The sequence below is a fragment of the Zootermopsis nevadensis genome, unplaced genomic scaffold (genome assembly GCF_977971745.1).
Source record: "Zootermopsis nevadensis isolate Lab colony 2312 unplaced genomic scaffold, Znev_1.0 Znev_ptg000025l, whole genome shotgun sequence".
Classification (NCBI taxonomy): domain Eukaryota; kingdom Metazoa; phylum Arthropoda; class Insecta; order Blattodea; family Termopsidae; genus Zootermopsis; species Zootermopsis nevadensis.
In genome coordinates, this window is record NW_028259157.1 from 13640562 (window position 1) to 13664556 (window position 23995).

General features: G+C 45.4%; 1 protein-coding gene across 3 annotated transcripts in view; it reads left to right on the forward strand.

The window, feature by feature from the left end:
* The window catches only part of Ephrin (ephrin), a 516038-nt gene that overhangs the window by 93220 nt on the left and 398823 nt on the right, over positions 1-23995 (forward strand). The window lies entirely within an intron of this gene.

Genomic DNA, 23995 nt, shown 5'->3' on the forward strand with positions numbered 1-23995 from the left:
TTTCCATTGTTTTCGTGAGGGAGCGGCGAAAATTTACTGTACCGTAAATGTGGTTTAATCTGTTATCGTTTCGCCTAATTCGACGATATTATGTCACAAGCGGTGTTCGTCACGATAAAACCCGTGAGTGGCAGGCAGACCGCCTTGCTTCAGAATTGGCGTGTATGTCATGCTAGACTGCCGAATCACACAGGATTTCTTCCATATAATTTATATTATTATTCTTCGTTAGTGGAAGATTTCAGTTCTCGTGCATGGAGGAAATTCGGAGATGAAGCCGTTTTTGTTCATAAAAAGCGCACTGATTCGTGTGTGTAGTCGCTGTACGACGTTTCCAGGCTTATTTACAAACAATATACACTGCGTCTTTCTCATTGGGGTGTTTCGTTCTCTTTGGGCACGTATCAGAACTCCGTTTTCTACTGCGACGTATCGAAATTCGCAAAACTCGGCGCCCAGCGACGTTCAGACATTTATCCGGACGTTATTTTTAATAATACGAGGATACGCCCGGAGCTGCCGCCTGTTTGCTCGTGGATTCCGACGAAAGGCGTCGAAGGCCGTGCAAGCTTAATCCACTCAATATCCATTAACCAATCATCAGACCAGTCGATGTGAACAGGCGTTTTTTACGAGATACTTTCGCCGTGTGAAAGTAAGGTTCGTACATTTCACGGGAGACGACGGGCTGTGATATTCGCTATAAGTTTTCGCCCGCCCACGTGTCGCTCCCACTATCAGCTGACCGGAACGCCTCGCACCCACAAAACGAAGGAACTAATTAAAAGCTGCGATGCAGTGGCTTCTTGTCTGGAGGCCCTGGTTTCGAAACTGTCTGGACCTTCGTATGCAACTGCCTGAAAACGAGGCCTTCAAAGCATCTGGGTGCTTGCATTGCATTTTCTGCCTGGTAAAGGGAAAGGTACGATAAGTTGTGAGGTTTGATAACGGAAGTGATGCGGGGTGCAGCTTCCCGGGAGCTGTGGCGTGTTCGCGCGTTTCGCCTCAGCAGGACGAGCTCAACTCTCAGGGAGGGATGAAGGAAACGCACAGAGCTCATTTAAACGCGTGTTATCTGCTACTTCACGGGCGTTAAGCTTCATCCCCTGTTCTGACATCGCTCGGTTCCACCACAAACTCATATTTCAGATTAAACCCATAAGTGCAGGCCTATGAGGCGAGAAGCCAACTGAATGGTCTCAAAGTTATGTGTAAACAGTGATTGCTTTTTGTTTTTATTCATAAAGCGACTTCCTTTGATGTTGCTGGTTCAAACCCAGTGCTCCGGATTGAAGCAGTCGTTTTTACGCGTGTTATTTAAAGATGGGTGTTTTCGTGTTATTTGTGTTGTTACCCTGTAAATATTTGACTTTCTGAAGGGTTTAATAACGGAGTAATGCGCTCGTCCTTCAACAGCCTTTGTTTTGTTGCATCAACTGGCAATGATTGAAGTCGTTTTCTGTTCCATCACGTGGCCTGATAATATCTCGTGATACGCGGCTCGAGCCATTTCTTATGCTGATGAACAGGGTTTTGGAAGACGCTAACCGCTCCCGGTTTCTTCCCGTCTGGAGCTAATAAATAACATATCCCGTCAAGTTTCAGCTTGCGAATGTCTTAAACTCAGCATCTGGAAACGTTATTTCCCGAAAAGTTTCGCTTTTGTTTCAATCACACGCCTGTGTTTATTCGTCGTTTTATCTGTTGCAAAATCTTGTTTAAACGCTAAGTGGGACTTCAAACTTTATATTGTGGCTCCCGATAAGTTGTGATGGCATTCTTGCTTATCATTATTAATTTATTCCTTAACAAATAATCGTGAGATGTAATTATCATCTTCACAGTCTGACTCGTGTGAACTGTTGTTCCAACTTACACTTGAAATTCCCTGTCGGCCTTATTTATTTATCTATCTCAAAAGTGAGTCCCATTGTGTTCTGTGCACTCACCTGCTTCAAGCGTCACGCCCCTGGCGTGCATTCTAGTCACCACCGCTGTTTTGCATATCTCCGTGACGTTGATGTTCATTTGTTTCTGTTCCTGGGAAGCTTGTTGTACAACACGCAGTACTCTCTCTCTCTCTCTCTCCACCATGGGGCCGAGTCCTTCCTGAGAAGCCAACAGTCGCTCAGACACTCAAGTTCCCCGTCTTTTATGGAACCAGAATGTTCGTCGCCGTCCTCACAAAAGCCCGCCACACTGGTCCCTGTCCTGAGCCAGATGAATCCAGTTCCCCATCCTCTTTCTCTAACATCGATCTTGCACTGCACATAGCGAAGTCAGAAATTATTTTTCCGTGCATTTTATCAAATGTGAGACCAAGTTTTAGAATGACGAGCAGTTTGAATAAATAATTGAATTTCAGCCTGGTGTAATGTAGGGGCAAAATTGTGCAGATGCCAGTTAAAATGTTGATTGACTTGTCCGGCAATTTTTGGTTTAGAATCGTAATACCAAATTTAGCCGAAATCTGTGTAGTAGTCTCGGAGGTAAAACATGCGAACGGGCGGAGAGAGAAATGTAGAAGCAGGTAGGATTCGTGACAGACTTGAACCCCGTTATTATGCGCTCATTTAACGCACTTCGTGTAAACAACGCATAATAAAGTTTGTAATGTTATTAAATGTTAAAAAAAAAATCCATGAAATATTTAGGTAGTAGGCGTGTGTTCCGTGTTGCGTGTTCTTCGTCCGCCAGTGCTGGTGCACTCGCCAAGTGGGTGGGCACAATTGTGGTTGGATAGTGCAGGAACAGTTTCACTTAAAACTTACTTAGTGTTTCTTGTTGAGATAATGTGAACATAAACTTGGTGCGTGGTTTTTGTAAATCCTTCTGTATTATAAGCCAGGTGGCTGTGGAGGTCACGCGACCCGAACGTAGCCCTTGGCTCTTGCTGGGATGTCTTCCTGAAGGGCACGAGTGTTATTAAAAGCGACGCGAATTCTAATTTTGACAAACATAAATTTACAGGTCGAATGTACTTCACAAACCAACGAAATAAACCACCTCTGACTTTACCAGGCCACTAAAGAGAATTGCATTTTGAGCTGTTCTAAAAAAAAGACATATAAAATATTTTTGGCCCCTTCAGCAACGGATTTGAGTTTTTCATTCTGTTTATTTGGTATTTAATTAGTATCTTCTCGGAGCAACTGAGGATTCCTGGATCTACCGAACGGGAGGCTGCGTCCTCATTGCAAAGTTTAGTTTCGGTTAATCGAGTAAAGGAACTGTCTGTTTCTAGCACTTCGTGCCTAGGTACGCCCTGATCACACAAGACTGATGACAGCGGAAATGTTTTTCGTGGTGAGGGGCGCCGTGGTGGCAACTGTCGGATCGTAAAGGAAACAAAGGGATGACGGAACTGAAATATTTTACGCCTAACTTGGTTTATAGAGCGATTCGGAAGACACTGGGAAGATCAGGTTGATAGAGTGGCTTGGAACGAACTGTGTTGCCTCGTTGCGGGCAAGGTACGACGCGCCCTCTCTTAGGGCCGTCGAACCTTTGTGTTCTGGCGTTTATGGAAGTAGTTCATAGGTTGTGATTGTGGGTTGAAGTAATCTCATGTCTGCCGTAATTCAATTTGAAACGATAGTCAATAAAATAAGAGTGCTGGCTGTTCTTACCCGAGTGTTTTGTTCCGAAAATTTCGAGGTAATTTAAAGGTTCCCATATCCTGTAAATAAACGAACTGAACATTTACATTCTGGCGTAATCGTTTGTGCTGAAACCGCGTTCGAATTACACCACACAATTTTGTGTAATTACGTTGAGAGCGCCGCTCCACATCTCACATTTCACAGGCCGAACACTTGACCTCACTTGATTTGACGATACATTCCCTGGCATTCTGGTAATGCAGACTGGAGTGTGGAGCGCTACGCGACAAGGCACACAGCTTCAAAGAACTTGAGAGAAGTTGTTGGCTTCAATATCACTTTCCTTTGACATCCTTGTCAAAGAGCTCCACAAAGGCATCTGTTGTTTCAGTAGTTTAGTAAACTGGTATGATTTCGCAGCAAAGAACGTAAAACGCCGGCAGATAAGCGTTCGAGCTTGACCATCGAGTATTAAAGCTGGACGTTCGCAACGGGCCCGAGGCAAATTACCGAGCGTTACATGTGCGTCGCCGGCTAGACCAGAGAGCAGTGTTAGCGTGTTCCGCGTTTGAATGTGGAATAGAGTTTGTTTTCGAAATTTCTTATTCCAGCGTTGTCTGTCTGGCAGAAAAAGTGATCGGAAGTGTTTGAAAATTTACTGTGAAGGGCAGCACAGATAAAATAGGAGCGCGAAATGAAGCTCCACGGAAGAGATTACGCACTTCACGAAGTTACGGAAGTTTCCTTTGTTGCCCGTGGAAGAAACAGTTAATGCACACAGATATTTTGTATCGAAATTCCTAGCGATAGACCGGAGACAAGAAATCGAATTACCGTTGAGGTCCCCTGACGGACGAGTGTAAAATGTGAAGCTTCTCATGATGTGGTCTACTCAGTTCTGTCGTTGCTCCATCGCTCTTAAATCCACACGCTTTCTGCTTCATTTTGATATTAATCTTCCTGAACGCAAGGTCACAGCGACAGTGAAGACAGAAATTGAGCACCCGTAAAAGACAACGGGTAATTGTAGCTTTGCATGCCTCGAAAGACGAGATGCGATATTGCAGACTGAATGACGGGTCGTTATATGAACCGCAGGTACTAAAAATTAATAATGCTGGTGGTGTACGGTGTTTGAACTCTTAACAGTTGAGTGTGTCGGGTGTTATCTTCGATGCGTTGTCAGTGACGTATTCATATTCAGTTCGCTTCGCCACTGTCGCCTGATCTAACTCAGCTGCAGCCACCCACACCCGCTCACCCGCGAGAGCTCGACGCTTGCGTGCAACGACCGAGTTTTCACTTAACAGTCACGCACTCCCGGGGAAATAATAGTTCGGTGTCACGACGTGAATCCCTTATTGTGGCTCCCTCCCCTGTCCGCCTGGCCAGACGCCCGGCTGGCTCATTCCATCATACTGTCTGTCTTCCTGGAGGCGTCGTCGTCCTTCGATGTCTGTCTTGTACGAGGTCACCACCGCATTCAAGTAGCATGTCTCGTGTGCATCTCCACGCGAGCTCCCACCCTGAAGATGGAGGCAAGAAGTAATTTCGAAACGTTCGCACTACGCGGTTTCATGACAATTTTCTGCATTTAAACCCTGAAGTCTCATGCGATGATGAAGGCGAGTTTCGAGCTGATATTTCTGTTGCAGTGATACCAGCGAGCCGAAGTTTTTAATTTAGTTGGCACTTAGGGGGCACAGTGGGGGTGGGGGGGGTTCCACGCATGCGCAGTGCCACCGGACTTATCTGCCTTTTCCAAACGGAAATTGAGTTGCTGGAGGTTATCTGTACTTCATGGTTGATTTAGTCTGTTTATTTCTGAAAAGTTGCGATTCGAGCGCGCAGCAGAGGTGGGGGGGGGGGGGGGGGGGTTAACCGACGACTGAACACGTGGAAGAGTCGCAGGAGCGGCGACTAGTGCGTCGTGCTGTTTGTCAGTCGTATTTCTGCGGGCTCTCAGATTCCGCGACATCTGCGGATGAAGCCCTGTTCAGTCAGCGGTTCGCCGCCCAACACCTCCTAACTCCTTCACGTGACACGACGTTCATTCTACAAATTCATTGTTTCGGACTTCGTCACGAAGCGACTCTTTAACTGCGTGAATTATTTTCGCAAATGGGCGTGAGATAAAAAATTATTAAATTCTGGTGTTCTGTATTGAGGCACCACGAGACTGCAGCATCTCGGAAGAACCTTCTGCGTCAGTCTTCGGGGTAAAGGTTAATTAATGGAGCTGGGGTGTGGTTGTAGGAGAAATGTGAAACGGATTTGTACTTGTTCACATTTTCGAAACGAGTTCTTTCTTTCTGCTGTAAGATTCACTTCGACCGGGGGCAGAGAAGCTGACGTCATATTTACACAAAAATTCTTGGTAGTAATTTGCTTGTATCGCGTGTCCAGCGCACTGGCAACTATCAGCATCAGCAGTTCTGAAACTGCTGCTGTATTTTTCTGTCGTCAGTGTTCAGTGCGTTTCATAATGCAGAGGCTGTAATTCAGAACAACTCGATGGATGGATACGCTAGAGCAGTCCTTCGGCAGACGGACTGGAGGCTGCTGTTACACTTTGACGTGAGTGGCCCTCGAGAATTGTGTGGGTTTAATATACAGGCAGTTCCTAAATTATCTTCCCCGTTGACGAATTATTGTTCCTTCGTAATTATGATTTGTTGTAGCAGGTGTTAAACCTTGCCGATACTCAACCACGTCCGATCACGTTTGTGACAATGAGCAGTTTTACGTGCTTGTTAGTTTTCGCCATGGTTTTCCAGAGCCTTTCTAAATTAATACCAAGATAGTGCCTTAAAATAGGCCACGGACGCTTCACGCAAGATACCTCCAGGTTTATTACGCCTACTCTTGAATTCTGTTATATCTTATTAGGCCGAGTGTAACCTCGGAAGTTGATACGACCTCTGGAAACAGCCGCCAGTTTAGTGGCTCTGGTGCAGAGAATCTGTAGGCCAAACAGACGAAGAGGCCCCTTCGAGAGGGACCTGTACAGTTGTTATTTGGATCCAACTCCAATTTCCTGGTAAATCTCTTTCCATTGTATGATCTCACTGATCTACTTCCTGTCTGCGCTCACTCCATCAGCTTTAGCTCGTGAGTGTACGCTTCAGAAAATGTATGATTGTAATGCCTTGATATAGGCTGTTCAGTGTTTTGTTCGCCATCCAGAATGATACGATTTGTAGAGTATAAGAGCAGTCTAATTTCCATGAAATTTTGAACAAATTACAATGCTCGCTAATGATCTGTGTCGTTTCACAAAGGACAGAACGTGGGGAAAAGGTAAAGTGGTCGTAATGAGTGAACCATTCACAATAGCAGAATAAAGAGAAATTTCTTCTCCGATCTGCTTCAAATTAATTTCAGATTTAATACAATTAGTTAGTTCTTAGAACCTCGGTCCACTGCGGAGTTCAAATCGATTGTGTTTTGTTCAGTTGACCGAATGCTTGGTAATTAGTGGTATTTTCGCTTTATTCTTCAGATTACGAGGAGCGTTTCCCTGCGACTTCGAAGTTTCACGGCGTAAGAGCTCGCAGGAAAACAGAAATCATGCAGTTTCGTTAAGCGATCGACGGATTTCTTTTAAAAAATGATTCGCAGGAACAGGGCAGTTAATCGTGAGGTCTCTTCAATGTCTATGCATCTATGCGCGCTCTGGTTTGGTCTGTGTCCCCGCTAGCTCGCCCGCGGCTAGAATCGGTTGTCAGCGCCAGGTGATTGAACATTGGCCGGAAATTACTCACCTGATTTACTTTAAAGGCTATTAAACTGTCACTGTCTCATCCAAAGCAGAAAGAGACTCAGGTTAATGGACGATGGACAGCGATTTTTAAGTCACATAAGTTCTTAAGCGAGTTCTGGGTTTGGATATTGTCATTAATTGTTTTCGTATGTTTTCTAAGGGGAAATTCTGAGTCGTTACCTTAATCTTAGCCTTTTTAAGCGGAACCAAGCTCTATACAGAGTAATTCAAGAAAAGCTTTTATCAAAAGGAAACCTGCCTGTCAGTGTTAGGACTTCGAACCTTGGACGTTTCTCGTCATGTGGCATATTTACTGTAACATTTCAGGTACTCTGAAGTAGTCGTGGACACTTTGTCTAAGGAGACATTCTGAATTTTCTAATAAGACGTTTTTACCCTTATTTATAGTTCCTTTATAAAAGCTTGGTAATATATATACACACACACACACTGTAATAACGTTGACTACAATTAACTTGGCTTCTGATTATTTCGGAGAAATAAACTGGAGAATCCAGGTGATATTTAGTGTTCGTGAAACAAATTCACCAAAGATTTCAATTAATAGGACCTTTATTTTTTGTTTTTTTTTTGGATCGAGAATATTTACACACGAAAATCGAAGTGTTCGTTCCAGATACGTGGGACAAACTACTGCTTCGACAACAAACGTAACTTGTTTTGAAGAGAAAAACGGAGTGGGGAAAAGAATGCTGCGAAAGGCGAATCCACTCGAGTCTCCACGACTTTTAATTAGTACGACAGTTCTTTCGTGACGACACCTAGAGTAACGAGAAATCCTTACGACTTCCTGTATAAATCGCACAGCTGAACCGCGACCCCCTACAGCGTAGGCGCACGGGGTCTTTCTCTGGAGAAGAATTCGTGTGATTTATTATTCCAGCACTTTTTCCTTATTCCCGAAGAACTGAACGTCCAGAGTTTATTTAATTCTGGAGCGTGCTGTGTCGTTAATGGAATGAATTAGTACCAAGGCATTAAAAAGGAGAGAAGAAGGCTTGGCCGAATGGGAAACACGGAAAGACGAGAAAGGAAGTTACTCAGAAATACATTTTGAAAGTGTTTTCAAAATAATCCCCCGCTTTCTTTCTTGCTTTCGTAACAAACACACAGACTGCTCACTGGCCGTTCTTTGTTCTTCACAGAAACAAGTGACCCGTGTAGGGCCCGACCTAACGGGCTCGCAGAACGCAAAGTGAGCTCGTGATGGATCAACGAGTAGTGTCACTTGTTTGAAGGCACCAATTATGATTATGGAAAGACTAGCCCCTTGACAGATGAAGGAATTTAATTTTGTTCGATGCCGTTCTGCATTTGCACGAAGGAGTGCGAAACGAAGGCGTGAATAATCTTCGTTGCCGTGTGTTGTTTTCTCAGACACTCCCGTAGAACCTGTACCTGTTCTTCCAAGGAATTTGTTCTGAAACAGTTGACGGTGGCGTGAACGATTACGGACACCCAGCGCCTTCCCCAGAAATGTGCATCACATGCCGAGGAGCGCGCCGTTTTTATTTTCAGTGTTCACAAAGTTTATAACTCGCAGGTACTTGGAGCCAAATACAGCGTTTAACGAAGCTGGAGAACCGAATACATTTAAAATCCTTGGTCAGCGAGGGACTGCATTTGTTTTCGGTCTACGAAGCCGATGAGCGGTAACAGAATTGACGACATTGCTAATCCTTTAAAGCCCGGCATTAACTTAATGCAACTCTGCATTTTGCGCGCAGGATATATTTGTGCGTTTTGCCTAATGCTGAGGGATTCTTTCCTTACAAAGCATTAAAGCGTTGACCAGTTGGTCTTTGTCCTGGAGACGCCTTAGGTTTAAATGTTATTTAGACGAACTTGGGGCTTCAGAGTGGTAATGGAAGTATTTTCAGTGCGTTAGGTCCATGTTAATAGGCCGAATATTTAGCAGAGGAATGTATTACATATCTGCAATGATGAACAGAATGCGTGGCATGCATTTCGTGGCTGGTATGCCCGTTTGATCAGTCTGCGTCTTTTTCGAACTTCCCAGCACTGCACTTGGGTTTCACGGAAATGCGCGCAGACATATCTCGACTGAAATATATTCAACAATTTAGAACAGCCTTTAGTATGTTTAGACGTTATGACCCCGTGTTCACTAGCCGCTAATTTGTCAGCGCCATTTCTGGAAATGCTGGAAACGGAGAGCTTAAGAAACTAGTGGCTCTTGTAATGTGTCTCCGTCAGTGAGCGTTGCCGTCGGTGTCTCTCGTTTCGCGTGCGCGTCTCTGCGGTAGCTCAGCGTCTGATTGCATTACGCCGCGGCGTCCTTCAGAAGCTCACGAAACAAGATTTGTGGCCTCGTACAAGTGACCCGGGTTTCGTTCTGCGGAAATTTAATTTCTGATCCAGCAGCTGTGACGTGCCCAAATCAACTGCGCGCGCTTTGTTCTGGAGTCGTATGGCGACTGTTTGCCTCGGCGTTATCGGTAGTCGCAGTGACTGGCTGCGGTCCGGACGACGGTTGTTCGATTCCCGGGAAGGGCTTACGACGTCCAGCGGGTACAGCTCCGGACTCACCGAGGTTAATAATGTCCGGAGCTGTACCTCCACTCCCCCATACATCTTCGTGTAAGTCAGAGGCTCCCTCAAGCTCTTATTTAAAAATAGTGCGTGGGTCGATTATACAATGTCTTAGATATCGCAAAGTTAAAAGTTTTTCTGATTGGTTGGACATTCGCGTATTTGTCGACGCTGTATCAGTTGCTGCCGTATGACGTGTTTTTGGATTTATTGAACGGTAAAAGTGGAGGAAAATGGTCGTGGCCTACTTTAAAATGCTGTTCTGACATTCGTCTTGAAAAAACTGTGGACAACCGCGAGGCATCTCGGTAGGGATACAAACCAGGCCTCTTGGATGCTGGCCAGATGCGTTGCTACTGGAGCAGGCAGCAGGTGTGTGATTAAGATGTTGATGTTGTGGTGGCTGAAGGTAAACATCGCCAGACGTATTTCTGTGCGATCGAGGCAGAAATCTAGTGTCGGGTGTTTTTTTAGAGTATTCGGGGAAACAATAAAATTCACAAAGTTTGTAGACACCTGAGCGAGGAGGTAGTGAAAGGAATTGAATGTGTATAAAAGTGGATTGTTCAGCATTTAAAATTGTGTGACTTTAATGTTAGCTTCGTTAAGGTACATTTACCTCGAATAATCTGACGTAAAAGTAGTTTGTTGTTATTCGAATGGTGAAAAATACAGAACAAACATTGAAGCTGTAACGCGGGCGTCGATTCGTTAGTAACGAGCGTGTCACTAACTGCTCTGTGACAGGGCGTGGAAATTCGATAATAATCCTCATTACTTGTCAAATGGGATATTGAACTTCGGCGATGGACTATTTATCCGATTATTCTGTTTTACTCCGAGGGGCAAACGGTTCAGTATATGTGCAAACATGGATGACTAATACAATAATTATCTAACCAAACTAATCAAGCTGAACAAATACCTGATCTTTTGTTGGTCGCATAAAGCAGATGAAATCGGTTCCCGCGTGCCAGCTGTGGGAACTTGCGGACACACACACACACAGAGTATTAACTGCGCTATTTTCAGCCCCAAATGGTGCACGGTCCATTATTTTATCTGTCTGTCCGTCTGTTCACTCACTGCACGCGACTTCGCGTCTTAAGTCCGGATTTATTTCCTTCTGTGAGGTCAGCACGTCGTGACATTCATGTATTAGCGCATTGAAGAGTTACATCGATTGATACAAAAACACTAAGAATTTGTGGTGTATACGTGGGTATTTCGAGGTCTCAAAGGGTTTAATGAGGCCCATAGAATAAATTGAAGTCATGCGAGATAACAGCGTACGCCTGTAAGTGCCGGAGGTACAATTTTTGTCAAGGGATGTCGAGAGAAGTTAGAACGGCCCTTCGAATGCTCCAACCTGAACGGAAGTTAAATGTCTGCACAAAACGTGGTGCGTATAGTTACCACTGGGCTGAAATGTCCTCCATTGTGCTCTGTACAACGAGTTGTGTACATAATCAATTTGCTCACAGCACCTGCATTTCCCTGCCTGTGACTCTGTCCGCTGATAACTGCGTATGTCAGTTGCATAAACACAGGAGCAAGGCTTTTTTGTCGAGCTGTCGCCGGTGCAACAGGCGTCCTTCCAGAGGGTGAGGTCTAGCCACTGCATCTTCATTGGTATGCACCACCGACCGATCCCAGTCCGCCGTGTGCAGTGATGTGAGCGCTCTGTCAGCCGTCAGCCGTCAGCTTCGTTTCTGGGCCTGCATTGTGAGTGCTGAACCTGGCCAAGTGTTTTAATGGGGACCTAAGTATACAGCTTTGCCGCCAGTCTGAGACTGGCTTTAGTTTAAATGCGAACTTTCTAAACGTAATGGCACATGTATCTTCAGCGGGTGATAGATTTTTTGCGTACCAGAAGTTTCTTTATATTTTATTAGCCTTGATTTATCGATGATTTCAGGATATAATTAGTTGGAAATGTTGAAGAAAGTTTTTAATGTTCTGTCGACTGATACGCGACAAAGCAAGGGAAGTCTTAGGCGATGTTTATCGTATTTGACACTGGAAAGTAACCGCACGCGGACTGTACGAATTATTTTGAAACAAACGACGACCACTGGCATCGTTGAACCTCAGAAGGTGGCATTTGAAATGGTGGGGGGGTGGGAGTGGTTACGGACGCATCAGATGTTTGTTGTCCGTCGAAGAATGGCGACTGAACAAACTCCTGAGGTCGTCGAAACAAAAGAGTTATGTTTCCTTCCTTTGTTTTTCATGCTGGCAGATTCTGTAATGCTGAATTCTGCTGTGGCGCCGGGTCGTCTTCAAAAGTCGACTTGCAACTTCATTGCTGGGTTGAATGTCTTGGGCAGCGTGACGCAACCCGCCACACGTTTCGGTGCTCGTCAGCATGTTTGACATAACCACCCCCCACCCTCGCCGTATTATTGATCTCGAAGTCTGTTCTGTAGATATTCATGACCTCACCCCCTTCTACCCCTGTTTGCATTTCTATGAGCCTGAAGGGCACAGAAGGGCCACGCTTGTGGCTGTCTGCCACATCGACCGCGCGGGACCGCTGACAGCGAGTAGGAAGTCTGCTCCCACAATCTCGACTTTTCAGTAGCGAAGGACCGGCTTAAAGATGGGAGGAAGTCAGACCTGCATGTTTGGTTTTAAAATGCGCGCAATAACATTTTTATAGATTTCAAGAAGTTTACTTTTAAGGCGCGGGAACGTGACGATCAGCTGTGTTTGCAGACTGACGACGACGAGTGGGAAGGGAACTGCATAGGAGCACGACACGAGGCTCTGCTTGTCGTGTGATAAGGATCGCCACAACGGGTTTCCGTGTAAATTGAAAAGTGTCGGAGTGTTTTCTTATTTTTAGTCGAGCCAGACACGCCACTGTGACTGAATTATACATTATGGGCCGCGCGCACACACACACAGAGTGCGACGACTGCGACCGCCGAGGCGACTGGAGCTTTGCCGCCTATTCTTTCAATTTCGTGATTCATCTAATTCAATTTGGTCGCCCCTCCACGCCCCACCCCCACCTCTTTTGCCCATTAAAAGTTTGCTTTTGCACTGTCGTGCTACTGTGCCTGGAAGTGGCGTTATGTTTCCGATTATGAACTCTCAGCATTTTCGTGTATTCTTTAACCTCGTACGTCGGGGGCAGGTCAGTCGGTATAATGAGTAGATCACGACCTGGACGACCGGGGTTCGATTCACGGCGGGGTAGAGCTTTTGTCTTCTCTACAACGTACGGAACTACTCTGGGACTCACTCAGCCTCCGACCAGTGCCTCCATATACTGTCAAGAGTGAGTCTGTGGAGCTGTGCCTCCACTCCACCATACGTCTTCGATGTCTGGAGTTTACCTTCTACGTGCTTTGTGCAGATCATGTGGTAGATGTTTGTCGTTTTGATTTATTTCCTGGTCGAAACATAATGCTTCAGAAAGTGAACACCACCTGTCTTCATGGAGTACTTAATAGCAGCTCTGTGAGCAAAATTAACTTAAAAATTGTTATAGTTCTTTTGTTACCCGTTGAAGAACCGTAAACAATAATTGCATTGTAATTATATGCTGCTGTTAATAACCACGCGATCTAATTGGAACAAGTTAGGAAACGCACGGAAACGCATGCAAAGTGTCCGTTGTTTCTTTGCACGTGTCAACATATTTGAACAAAATTCACCAGTGTAAGAGTTTTACGAAAATCCGTTCAGCTGTTCTCGAATTGTTATATGCGTACGGCTAATAGGCCAATTTTAACAAGTTTTAAATGAAAAATCATGATATAAATTTAGCTTGTAGCGGGCGTATGTTCGCTTTCGAAGATGCAGATCGCTTCGGGCTGTAAGAACGCCTTTGGGTGTCCAGTCTCGGCCTCACCTCAGTTTTACGCAGCAAATCCGCCTCCCCTCACTATTCCTACATGAATGATGCAGGCCCGTGAGGGTTTCTACCAACGCATTAAAAGTGTAATTACAATATTAGTAATACACATCCACTTTGCGTGAGTAGCGACAATTTCAGTCGTGTGTGTGTTCATTCCTCCACCTTGTCGTATATGACAGCAACACCGGCGTTGAACTTGCCGTGAAATTATAGCGGCAATTCATTATTAGCCGCACGTTCATTTTAAGCGTATTTCATATTCATAAGACCAAAAGCCTTCCAGGGGATTACGGCCCCTTCATTCTCTTTGCTGTCCGTCTTCTGCGCCGTATAAAAACGTAAACATCGCGTTTCGAAAGGATTTGGGGTTTTGCGTTGGGGCAGCTTTCAGTGTCTCAGACCACAAAGCGTCGTGTGAGAGGTCGAAGGGATGTGAAAGAAGGCGGTCGTGGCCTAATTTAAGGTGCTATCCCAGCATTTACCTATAAGGACTGAGGTAAATAAGGAAGCACCTCACCGACTGAGCCATCGTTGCTCGCGCGCGGGATCTATTGAAGGTCCAGGGAAGAATAATGTGTCGGGATCTAACCCGGTACCGGCTAAGGTGTCCACTCAGCGCGAAGTTCAGTGTGCCCATTTTCTGTTGGTAAGGGGGGGTCGTCATCTGAATGCGAGTGCCGGCAGACGGAATGCGCCCTCCTGTCTCTCGCTTGGTTGTCTGACAGGCCAGAGCGTGCAAGGCGGAGAAGTCTCGTATAACCCTGTTCGCCCCCGCCACTAAGCTCCCCCCCTCTGTTTTAACAAAGTCGTCTAGTTGGAAAGTGAATTGCTCCATTTTGTTCCCACTCCACCCAATCTCTCCAGCATCCCACCTGACTCCAGCGTGGAACGAAGAAATTATGTACTGTCGCTTAGAAAGATGCGAGCTTCTAGTGGATGCTGGGTACAGCTGGAGTCTTATAATCGCTACAGAGATGAGCTGAGCTGAGCTCCCTTGAAACAGATACAAGTGTGGGCAAAATATCTTGGAATAGCTGCTGTTTCAACAAGTAGCAGGTATCCCTGCCTTCGAATGAGCCCTTGTGGAGGCCAGTTCATTGAGGAAAGAAATCAAATCTAAGATCAAAAATTCTGAATTGTGGTCTAAAAAATCGTGTTTCATGATTTCGTTCGCTTTCCCGTATGCAACAATCCATGCACTTGATTTAATGCAGTTTTTAGCATTTTGTGTGTTCGTCCGAGCCACGTGCCCCAGCCCTCCCTGGCAACAGTTGCGTCTTCTCGAAAATCTGTGTACGACCGGACGAAGACATTCAGTCACCTCCATACTAGCCGCCGTGAGAACCTGATAGTGCACAGCTTATATTTTGCTTCAAGCTGAGAATGCACTCGGTAATATCAATATAAAGGCAATATCGGCATCCAGAAGATTTATCATATGTAATGTATCTTCCTAAAGGATCCTCCGTGCATATGGCTTGTAGTCGGGCTGGTATGTTTGTGTGTTTGTTTGTTTGTTTGTTACCAATAAACAATTATTGAGAGAGGCTGATGATTGCCTTGTTTGGTGTTTGCTGACCGACGTACCTCGGGGTGGGGGGTGGGGGCTTGAACACCGACTCCTGACTCCTCTGTGTGGTCAGAGCCGTGATTACTTGGCCGCAGTCCCCAGCGACTGGCTGTGCCTCTCTTAATTATGACTACTTTGACGGGACAAGTCGATAGCTTACCTGTAATTATGTAGGGCATCGTTAGAGCTAATTCTCGCCGTTCCGTGCGCAATTGTAGTGGCTAATCCGTGCTCAGTACAGAGCTACCGACTTACTGACTGCAGACTCGCGGCTTAGAAATTCTGCAAAAGTTTGTCTGTCCGTCTCACACTCTTCAATTTCGTAAACCAAGGGCGTAAAGTTTAGCTGGAGCATCAGAGAAAGTCGCCTTACGACCAAGTATATTACAGGATCTGTTGGTTGCAAACAATGCAAGGACGTGGGGAGACGACCCCGATTGAAGATCAGGTTCGCGTTTAGAATTGAATTCGTCGGAGTACCTGAAAGGAACACAAAAAGGGGCCTGATGTTCTCCGAAATGTCGGTACAAATAATAATCTTGAGTAGTACGGAAAGCTGCGACGATAATATTAAAATAGATCTTAGAGTGGCAGATCTAGAAGATGAAGTGGCGTGATGTTATCCATTACGTTTAGATGGACCTAGTGGACCGAAGACAGAATTATTCTGTGACGTAGAAGCTGCCTTCGTGCCATGTGACCTTTTCAGTTGCTCCATCGTCTCCGAATAAGCTGAGAAGCTGCTGACAGAGTGACTGTCTCATGCCTTTAGTACAACGATTAAGACAATTGAAGGATACGTCGAAGGCGATGTGTGAGGTTTAGACCAGCATCGCCGTCAGTGCTCGTCCCCGAGTAAGATACTGCACTTGAAATATTGTAACGTCCAATCTGGAACGAGAATTTGTCGAGTCAGTGTAACAGGAGAGAGAAGTAGCTGATTGCTTGTCATTTGAAGATAAAACTGGTCTTTTGTGTGGCTGGTCGTAAAACTGCGAGTAGTCCTACCGAGAAGTTATGAAAAAAATGCGTCTCTTTATTATTATTATTATTCTTTCTGAAAGAGAAAAGTTTACGAGGGGGCGAATCAAAACGGCGAAATCAAGAAGAATGTTAGTGGGCAGTGAGAGATTGCTGAAATCTGAACTTCCAGGTCAACGGAAATGCTTGAATAACTGTTTCTGCTTCTTTCCATCATTTGCGCCTTCATCTCTTCTCATAAAGCAGGTGGAAGTGACGACTTTGTACCTTCTTGCAACGATCTTAATATTTGCCCTTTTCTCGCTGTTGTTCTTTGACATAAATGCAGAAGTTCATATTAAAATTCAGAACGGGGACTTTTGAGGGAACAGGCGACTTTGGGGGGGGCGGGGGCTGTGTTTAATGGGCCCATTTTGAGAATCGGTTCGGCGGACTTCCGTGAACGATGTGACGACGTATCGCAGGGTTGCGTAGAAGCGGGAGTTCGCTCGACCGGTCGAGTGCAGTGCGTACAAACAAACAAATTGAGACTGCCATTCGCTCCTTTATGATTTTCAATTATTATGCGAGAGTTACACACACACACACACACACATAAATAGACCGAAACGGAAATTAATTCCACCCCACAATCTCTGAAGCGGCGTGTAAAATATATGGGATGGGCGCCTGGATATTTTCAGTCGTGCTTAGGCACTCCAGTAGGACGTCGATCCACTCCCGCTTTAACACCTCTTCTCCTCCTGCGGGCATTTTTAACCTGTCGTTGATAAACCAGGCAAGTAAAATGCCCTTCATTTCTTTTGTGCGCTCCTTAAGAAACGGTTTCCTCATATTCTTTCGTTTTCTCTTTTCCCAGCAGAAGGGAGCGAAAGGCTCATTTAATACGTCGAGACCTCTTTATTATGTAAAAGTGAGTTATTTGTACAAAGTGCATCTTCGACCGTCAGAATGTATTCAGAAATTTTCCGTTTTGGGACTTGGCGTTGTCCTTGGAAGATCCTCCGAAGTCGGAGACCGCGTGCTTCTCCGAAACGTCAGCAACGTCGCCGAGAGGACCTCAGATCTCGCACGGTTCATCGTCATCACAAAGTCCGCTGTTAAACAGCCCTCATTCGACTTTCGTTCCTGACACTTGTTTCAGTATTTTCCTTCCTCTTATGCGCGTGGTTTCCCTTGAGATCTTGCGGCCAAAGTTTCGTCGTATTCGCCATTTATCGCGTTGCGTGTACCCACACTTTGTATGTGAGTGCCCTCTCACTGTTGGCCTATTGCGTTATTTAATTAGAGCCCTGAATCAATTCTTTTACGCGGTTCACTTGTTTTAATGCATAATGTCTTTAATTTCATGTTAAGTTGCTTCTCCTCGCTAGACCTTCTGACCTCGCCCGTTTTTGTGAGTAGTGTACATCACGTGTGAATCATGATCAGAACTAAAGTATCTCATAATTAACAGACAATTTAATTCGTCTCTTACAGTAGCTAAGGAACATGTGTTTTCCCTACATTACAAAATTTTTCTTTCCTTGGAGCTCAGAATAGCGTTTTCATTATTTAGACGAGTTTTATCTTTGTAAGGTTAGTGCAAAAGTGAACTAGCTTATCGCGCCCAAGTTCCGCTGCCCGGCCAGCGCGTGCAGATCCTGCGTGTTCTGCCGTGTAGACTAATTTCGGCTTATATGAGCTGGGCGTGATTAAAAGATGCGTTGAATGAAGACTTCTGAATTATTCATGGTTGCATTTTCCTCTGTACGCTGTTAAAAAGTAATGCGAAGGTTAGGTTTGAGGGAACAATTTGCTACTGCTGATGCTCCGCTGTGTTAATTAGTGCTTTTTAGAGTCGCGTCTGATTTTCTAAACGTAAAAAATATGAATATGAGGAATGAGGGTGAGCAGTAAGCTGCCTCGCGCGTTTAAATAAGCACCAAGCCGTGAAGACGTATGGCGGAGTGGAGGAGCATAGCCCACGCATTCTTAACCTATGATGAAGGTGACCGGCCACTTTCGTGCTCCGGCGGCTTTAACCTCAGGTAAATAACCCCGGTATCAACTGGTAAAGATCCTTATTTCTCCATGTAGCAGTTTCATTCGTGAGAAGTTAGTAGTGTCGTAGGTTGTTGAGAGATTTCCGACGTCTCATTACCGTGTTCACAAGACCACGCCACCAGTTCAATCCAGTCCACACCCGTTCTCTTTGAGGTCCGGTTGGCTTTGTTTTATTAATCGCGTTATTTGTACTCTGTAAATGCGGTACCTTTTAACCGTAGGTCAGGTTTTACGTTCCGAGATACCACCGATTGTCCCCTTAAACCGCGCTCAAGCATCAGTGGAAACTGCCGAGGGCAGTCCTCTGAGACACCCTGGCAGTTTATTAAAGACGCTTCTACGACGCTGTTGTAAGCAGGGCCACGTAATGACCTCTACAATTGCGGCCTGCGCCAAACAGATTCGTATAGAACTCATTTAAGAAACTAGAAATCTGGTCTCTTCCTTTTGAATTCATAATTTCATTGATCGTAAATAACCCAGAACCTTTTCAGCCAATTTGAAGTGTAAGCAGAGTTAACACAAGGAGTAAGAACCATGTACATAGACCACTTGCTAGCCATTCAGGTCTCCAGGAAGACGCTGACTGTGTCGGCATCAAAATCTTCAACATTTCACCATCTAGTGTAAAAAGTATTTTGGGAAAAAAGGAGGCTTTTAAAGTCGCTCACAAAAGATACCTGAACACACACAAGTTTTATTCTCCTGATGAATTTCTGAATTTTAAAGAGGACTTGTGATCCTTTCGGGGGTTATTGAACTTCCATAGTCTGCAGCGTTGCAGTGGATTTAGCGTAACATTTTAATTTTCCCTTTGCTAAACCCTTTTCGTTGTGAAACTTAATTAATATTTTAAATTGTACTCATCTGAATGTTCTCTGCGTAATGGCTTAATCCTCCACACATCCTACAGCCAGTCAGACTAACTTTTTTATCCGTGGAATGTGTGTGTATGTTTGCATGAAATTCATTCAATAGTGAAATCTCTCGCGCTGTATTTGCATCAGCGATCCTTCAGTGTCGGGTTCGTTTTCCTGCTGTGGCTCGTCACACTCGTTCCAGCAAACGTTTATCAGCAGGACGCGCCGTAGTCCCTGATTTTCAGTACTTCATTAAGCTCATCACAGCGATAATTACTGCCATGCGCTGGCGACGTTCACTTTGTGATATCACACGGCTTCTTATCATTGAGAGGAACACGAATCTACAAAAAATATTCTGGCCGGGGGGGGGGGGGGGGTCCAGAATCCAGCAATACAACACACGTATTTCCAGATGTGGGCACTTTTAATAGTGTGGCGTCTGAAGTTTTCGCTGCGGTAGAGTTGCGGATTGTGATCTGTTGCGCTGAAGGTGGAGGTGGCACGTTCTGCCGCAACGTCGGTAATCACACATCGTCACAGCCCAGAAGATCGCAGTCCGCATTTCTACATCGGGCTGCTAAGTCTCCAAAACTGGAAGCAATTAATCCAGAGTCGTGTGGCTGAAACGGAATATCTGTTCCTCTTTGTGTAGACTGTCACGCCCTGAAAATTCTTCGCTATTTAAAGGCGAAGTGAACGGGTAATCGCACGCACTCTCCAATTCCTCACCCACAGAATTCTGCTTGAGGCAACGAAAGGTAAATGAATGGTTTTAGTGGCAGATTCTGCTCTGATGCTAACACGGGACACCGTTTGTAGCAAGTGAAGGTTGACCGAGATGTTTGATACGACGTCCAATTTTAAACGAATTAGTTAATTAATACCACGTAACTATCAGGTGGAGTACATAGGTAAATGAAAAATTAATGGCTTCTTGCCGTTCTGCACGTAATGTTCACTCACCCGCTTGTGACGTCACTGGCTGACACGTGGAGTTGCATTTCATTGGATGTTCTTCGCTCTAAATGTTCACTTACTTTCCTGAGTGCCGGTTTTTTCAACCCGGATGTTACGCTGCATCAACTGAAGAATAATACGCAGCGCCTAATGAATGGCTAGAGGTGCTTTGGGAAGTGGCCTGGGTAGAAAAGTACAGAAATCCCTCACAGAGGATAGCCAGTACTCTGTCAGGCATTGAAGTTGGGATCTTCCGGACAAGCAGACGCTCGAGCTCGTCACGTCATTGCATGAACCTGAGTCACAGACCTGGACGTAGAAGTATCGGCGAGAATTCAATTACTGTTTTGAGATGTTTTTGTAGAAAAAAAATTATCTCGAAAATCTTAATATGATTTTTTCTTTTTTCCGCGCGGTGACAGATGTCTGGCGTCTAAAGAGTGGAAGTTGTCGGTGGACCTGGGTTTTGTGTTCTGTGCCAGTTTAAAACAGACAGGCAAGAAATGTGCCTTGGAAATAAGAGCCCTGCTTGTCGCTTGCTGAAATACGCGCAATCTTTTTTCATTTCCTGAGCTCTATTCATAACAGGCTCATGAATGCGCGCACCGTCAGCTCCTTTCAAACTCACACAGGCTCGAAGGCGGGAGCTGCCTGACGTAGCCGTCAAAGGAAGGCAGGCAGGCAGGCGAGTTCGCATTGATGAAACACTGGGACGGCAGTATCAAACGCTGCTCTGCTCATTCGTTTAACGACATTTTATTCAGTTGCACCTGATGTAACGTCGAATGAGAAGTCAATGTTAAGAGGTCGTGGCGTACGAGCATTATGCCGAAGAGCAGGTCTTAATCAGGGCGGACTGAGGCGGAAATGTTCTCTCTGCTTCGCTTGCGGGTCCAGGACGATACAGATCTGTGATTTTAACGTTGTCGGACATTTTATTACTGGCATTCAAAGACGTCACGTCATCGCAGTTGTGAGTTCCTGCCGCCACGCGCGCAACCATCCTCTGGTTCAACCATAATCACCGTCGTGGTAACGTCGGCCACTGTACCACAACCACATGCCCCGCCATCGAAACCGCCTACACTTTAACCACACACACAAACACAACCATCACTGCCACTATAACAAACAGTATTACCAACACTGCTGCCACCACCTCGGACACCTTGCAGCCTCCATCATGACCGCACGTACCACCGCCGATTTGGAGGCGCTGTTTCCCTCTACAACGAACAAGAAACTCGAGTGTACGTGCGTCTGAAGGTGGTTTTGAATCAGTTTGCTGAAGGGGGTGCTTTCCAAGTATTATTTATTCACCCTCGTGCAAGTAACAGTGATATAAAACCTTGAACTGACGTCTTCAGCGTAGGCCTTGCAACGCGTACTGACCGGCTTTGCACCCGCAAGAAGGCGAAGTTATAAGCACCACGCCCGAGGGGGGAACGGCGACGTACTTTTGAGCATTCGTAACCTCTGGAAAATATACAACACTAACGGGAACTATATGTTCAGGCTACGTCTCAGAAAGTGATGATCACTTCGTTAAAAAAAAAATCGCATTTAAGGCTGAAATATTTCGCGATTGAGCTGCAGGTCATTTGAATTACATCGGCGCATATTTTACCCATTAAAATGCAAATGGTGAAGTGCTGTGTTTTCTTTGCGGTACAGACTTGAGTTATTTAATATTACTTAGACGAGCTTTGGCTTCAGAGGGTTCAGGACAGTAACGCGGAGTGACTTACAAGTTTGTGGAATCTGACGAGAAATTCAGGCTCAGGTTACGCTGAACGCCGAAGTCTGTCAAGGTTTAAGTTTCTCGCTCTCAGGCCAGAGACCAGGAGCTGACATGCGTGTCCTGGGCTACTGGATGTAAGCTGACACTGCATCAATGGCAGCGCACGAACTGCGCCCTCGAGGTGAAGTGTCCGAAGAGGCAGTTTTAAAGGTACGTCGCTTTGGACTGTAAGTCGGTCAAGCCTTTGTAAACTTGTCTTGGGGACAGGTCGAAAGTGGGAGCAGTTCACACATTGTGAGCAACCTTCCTCCTTCTCAAACCTGAAGGAGTGTGTCGCCATGACAGTTGAATTATAACAATACACAGTAATAAGTACAGTTTTTTTGACGTAAATACGTCTATATTTTAGGGTCAGTGTTATTCGGCAAAAATGTGTTACGAAAAAGTGTAACTTCATTGTTATGTTACTTAGGAAACCTCATCTGTTTACTCAGCATTGTTGTTACCTAGGAAACAATATATGAACTTCCTTTCCGTATAGACGTATTTACGTCAAATTCTCCGGAACCGTGGTTCCACTATCACTTTTTCCAAATGTCAGTGTTGAGTGTTGCGGTCCGGAATAGTACGGCGAGGAATTAAGAATGTTTAACGTCCTATTTTACTGCAGTGAGTGGGGTATGAAACGAGTTATTGATTCTGTATTGCCAGTGGAATGAGTTCGCAGAGCAGCCATGTTGATGTGTCCGAGCTGATCCTATTATTGGCATTTGATAAGCTCGCTCGTATGTTATAGGCAGACCAGAACTATCTAAACTTTGCATCTCTGTTCCTGTAGTCCAGCAGGCCCAGTGTTATAAATCTATATGAGCCGTGTGCACGTTGAACATTGTATGGGCTTTATATGTATCGTATCAAATTTGTACGCGTCATGGAACATTTTCAGTGGTGCTGTTGGGTGTTTATTTACCGAGTCCCTGCGTCGGCTGTTGGCAGTGGATGCCCTCGGACACCGTCTCTTAATTTCGAGTCATTGCAAGTTCGTAGCGGGCGAATCGCAGTGTCGAGATCGCGGCCCTGCCATGCGTGCGTGCAGTCGGCGTGGCCTTCGACCACCGAATGGACCGCAGGCACAAGCAGATTCGACGCTGACGGATTTCGCCTGTTCAAAATCACTGTGTGTGGCCAGGAGCTTATCAGAATCTGCAGTGCTTTCGCGGTTTTCAAATTTCTATCTGTGAGCTATTTGTGGCGCTTAAATATGGACAATATGAAGTCTTTGGAGCCACTGAACGTAAAATATTGATCGGAGGGGGCGGGGGGGGGATGAAAAATTTCAGCTGCGGATTAAACGGTTATAGAAATGACAACAGCGCATTCATGATTATGCGGTTCCGTCAATTTGTGGAAGGGGCACGGGCACTGGAATGACCGACGTTGACCTTTTAAAGCTTAGTGGTAACTATATTTACCATATGCTTCAAGGGTCAGCAACGCTGCACTTTTTATTTATGGGTTCCGCACGATTTTCAGTGTAAATAATTTAATGTTATGGTTAGAATGTATGAGCCGGGATAACTCAGTCAGTATAGTGACTAGCTACGGGTTGGACGACCGGGGTTCGATCCCCGACAGGGGCAGAGGATTTTCCTCTAGTCTCTGCGTCCAGACCGGCTCTGGGGCCAACCCAGCCTCCTCTACAATGGGTACCGGGGTCCTTTCCCGGGGGTAAAGCCGGCCGGGGCGTAATGCTGACCACTCACCCCCATCTAGTGCCGAGGTCAAGGAAGAGAGGAGCTATATCACCTCTCACCCCAAACGCCTACATGGCGTATAGTGGGACAAACTTTACTTTTTTATGGTTAGAATGTGCGATTGGGAGGACATTATTTTTGAATTAAGACTTTTGGAGTTTTGGTATCACTGTTTCTTGGGTTTGCTTTAGAACTGCACAATCGCAGACGTTTCAAATCCCTACAAATAAGACTTGTATAAAACTGGATAAGGAAAATGTTTAATCTGTTCATGTT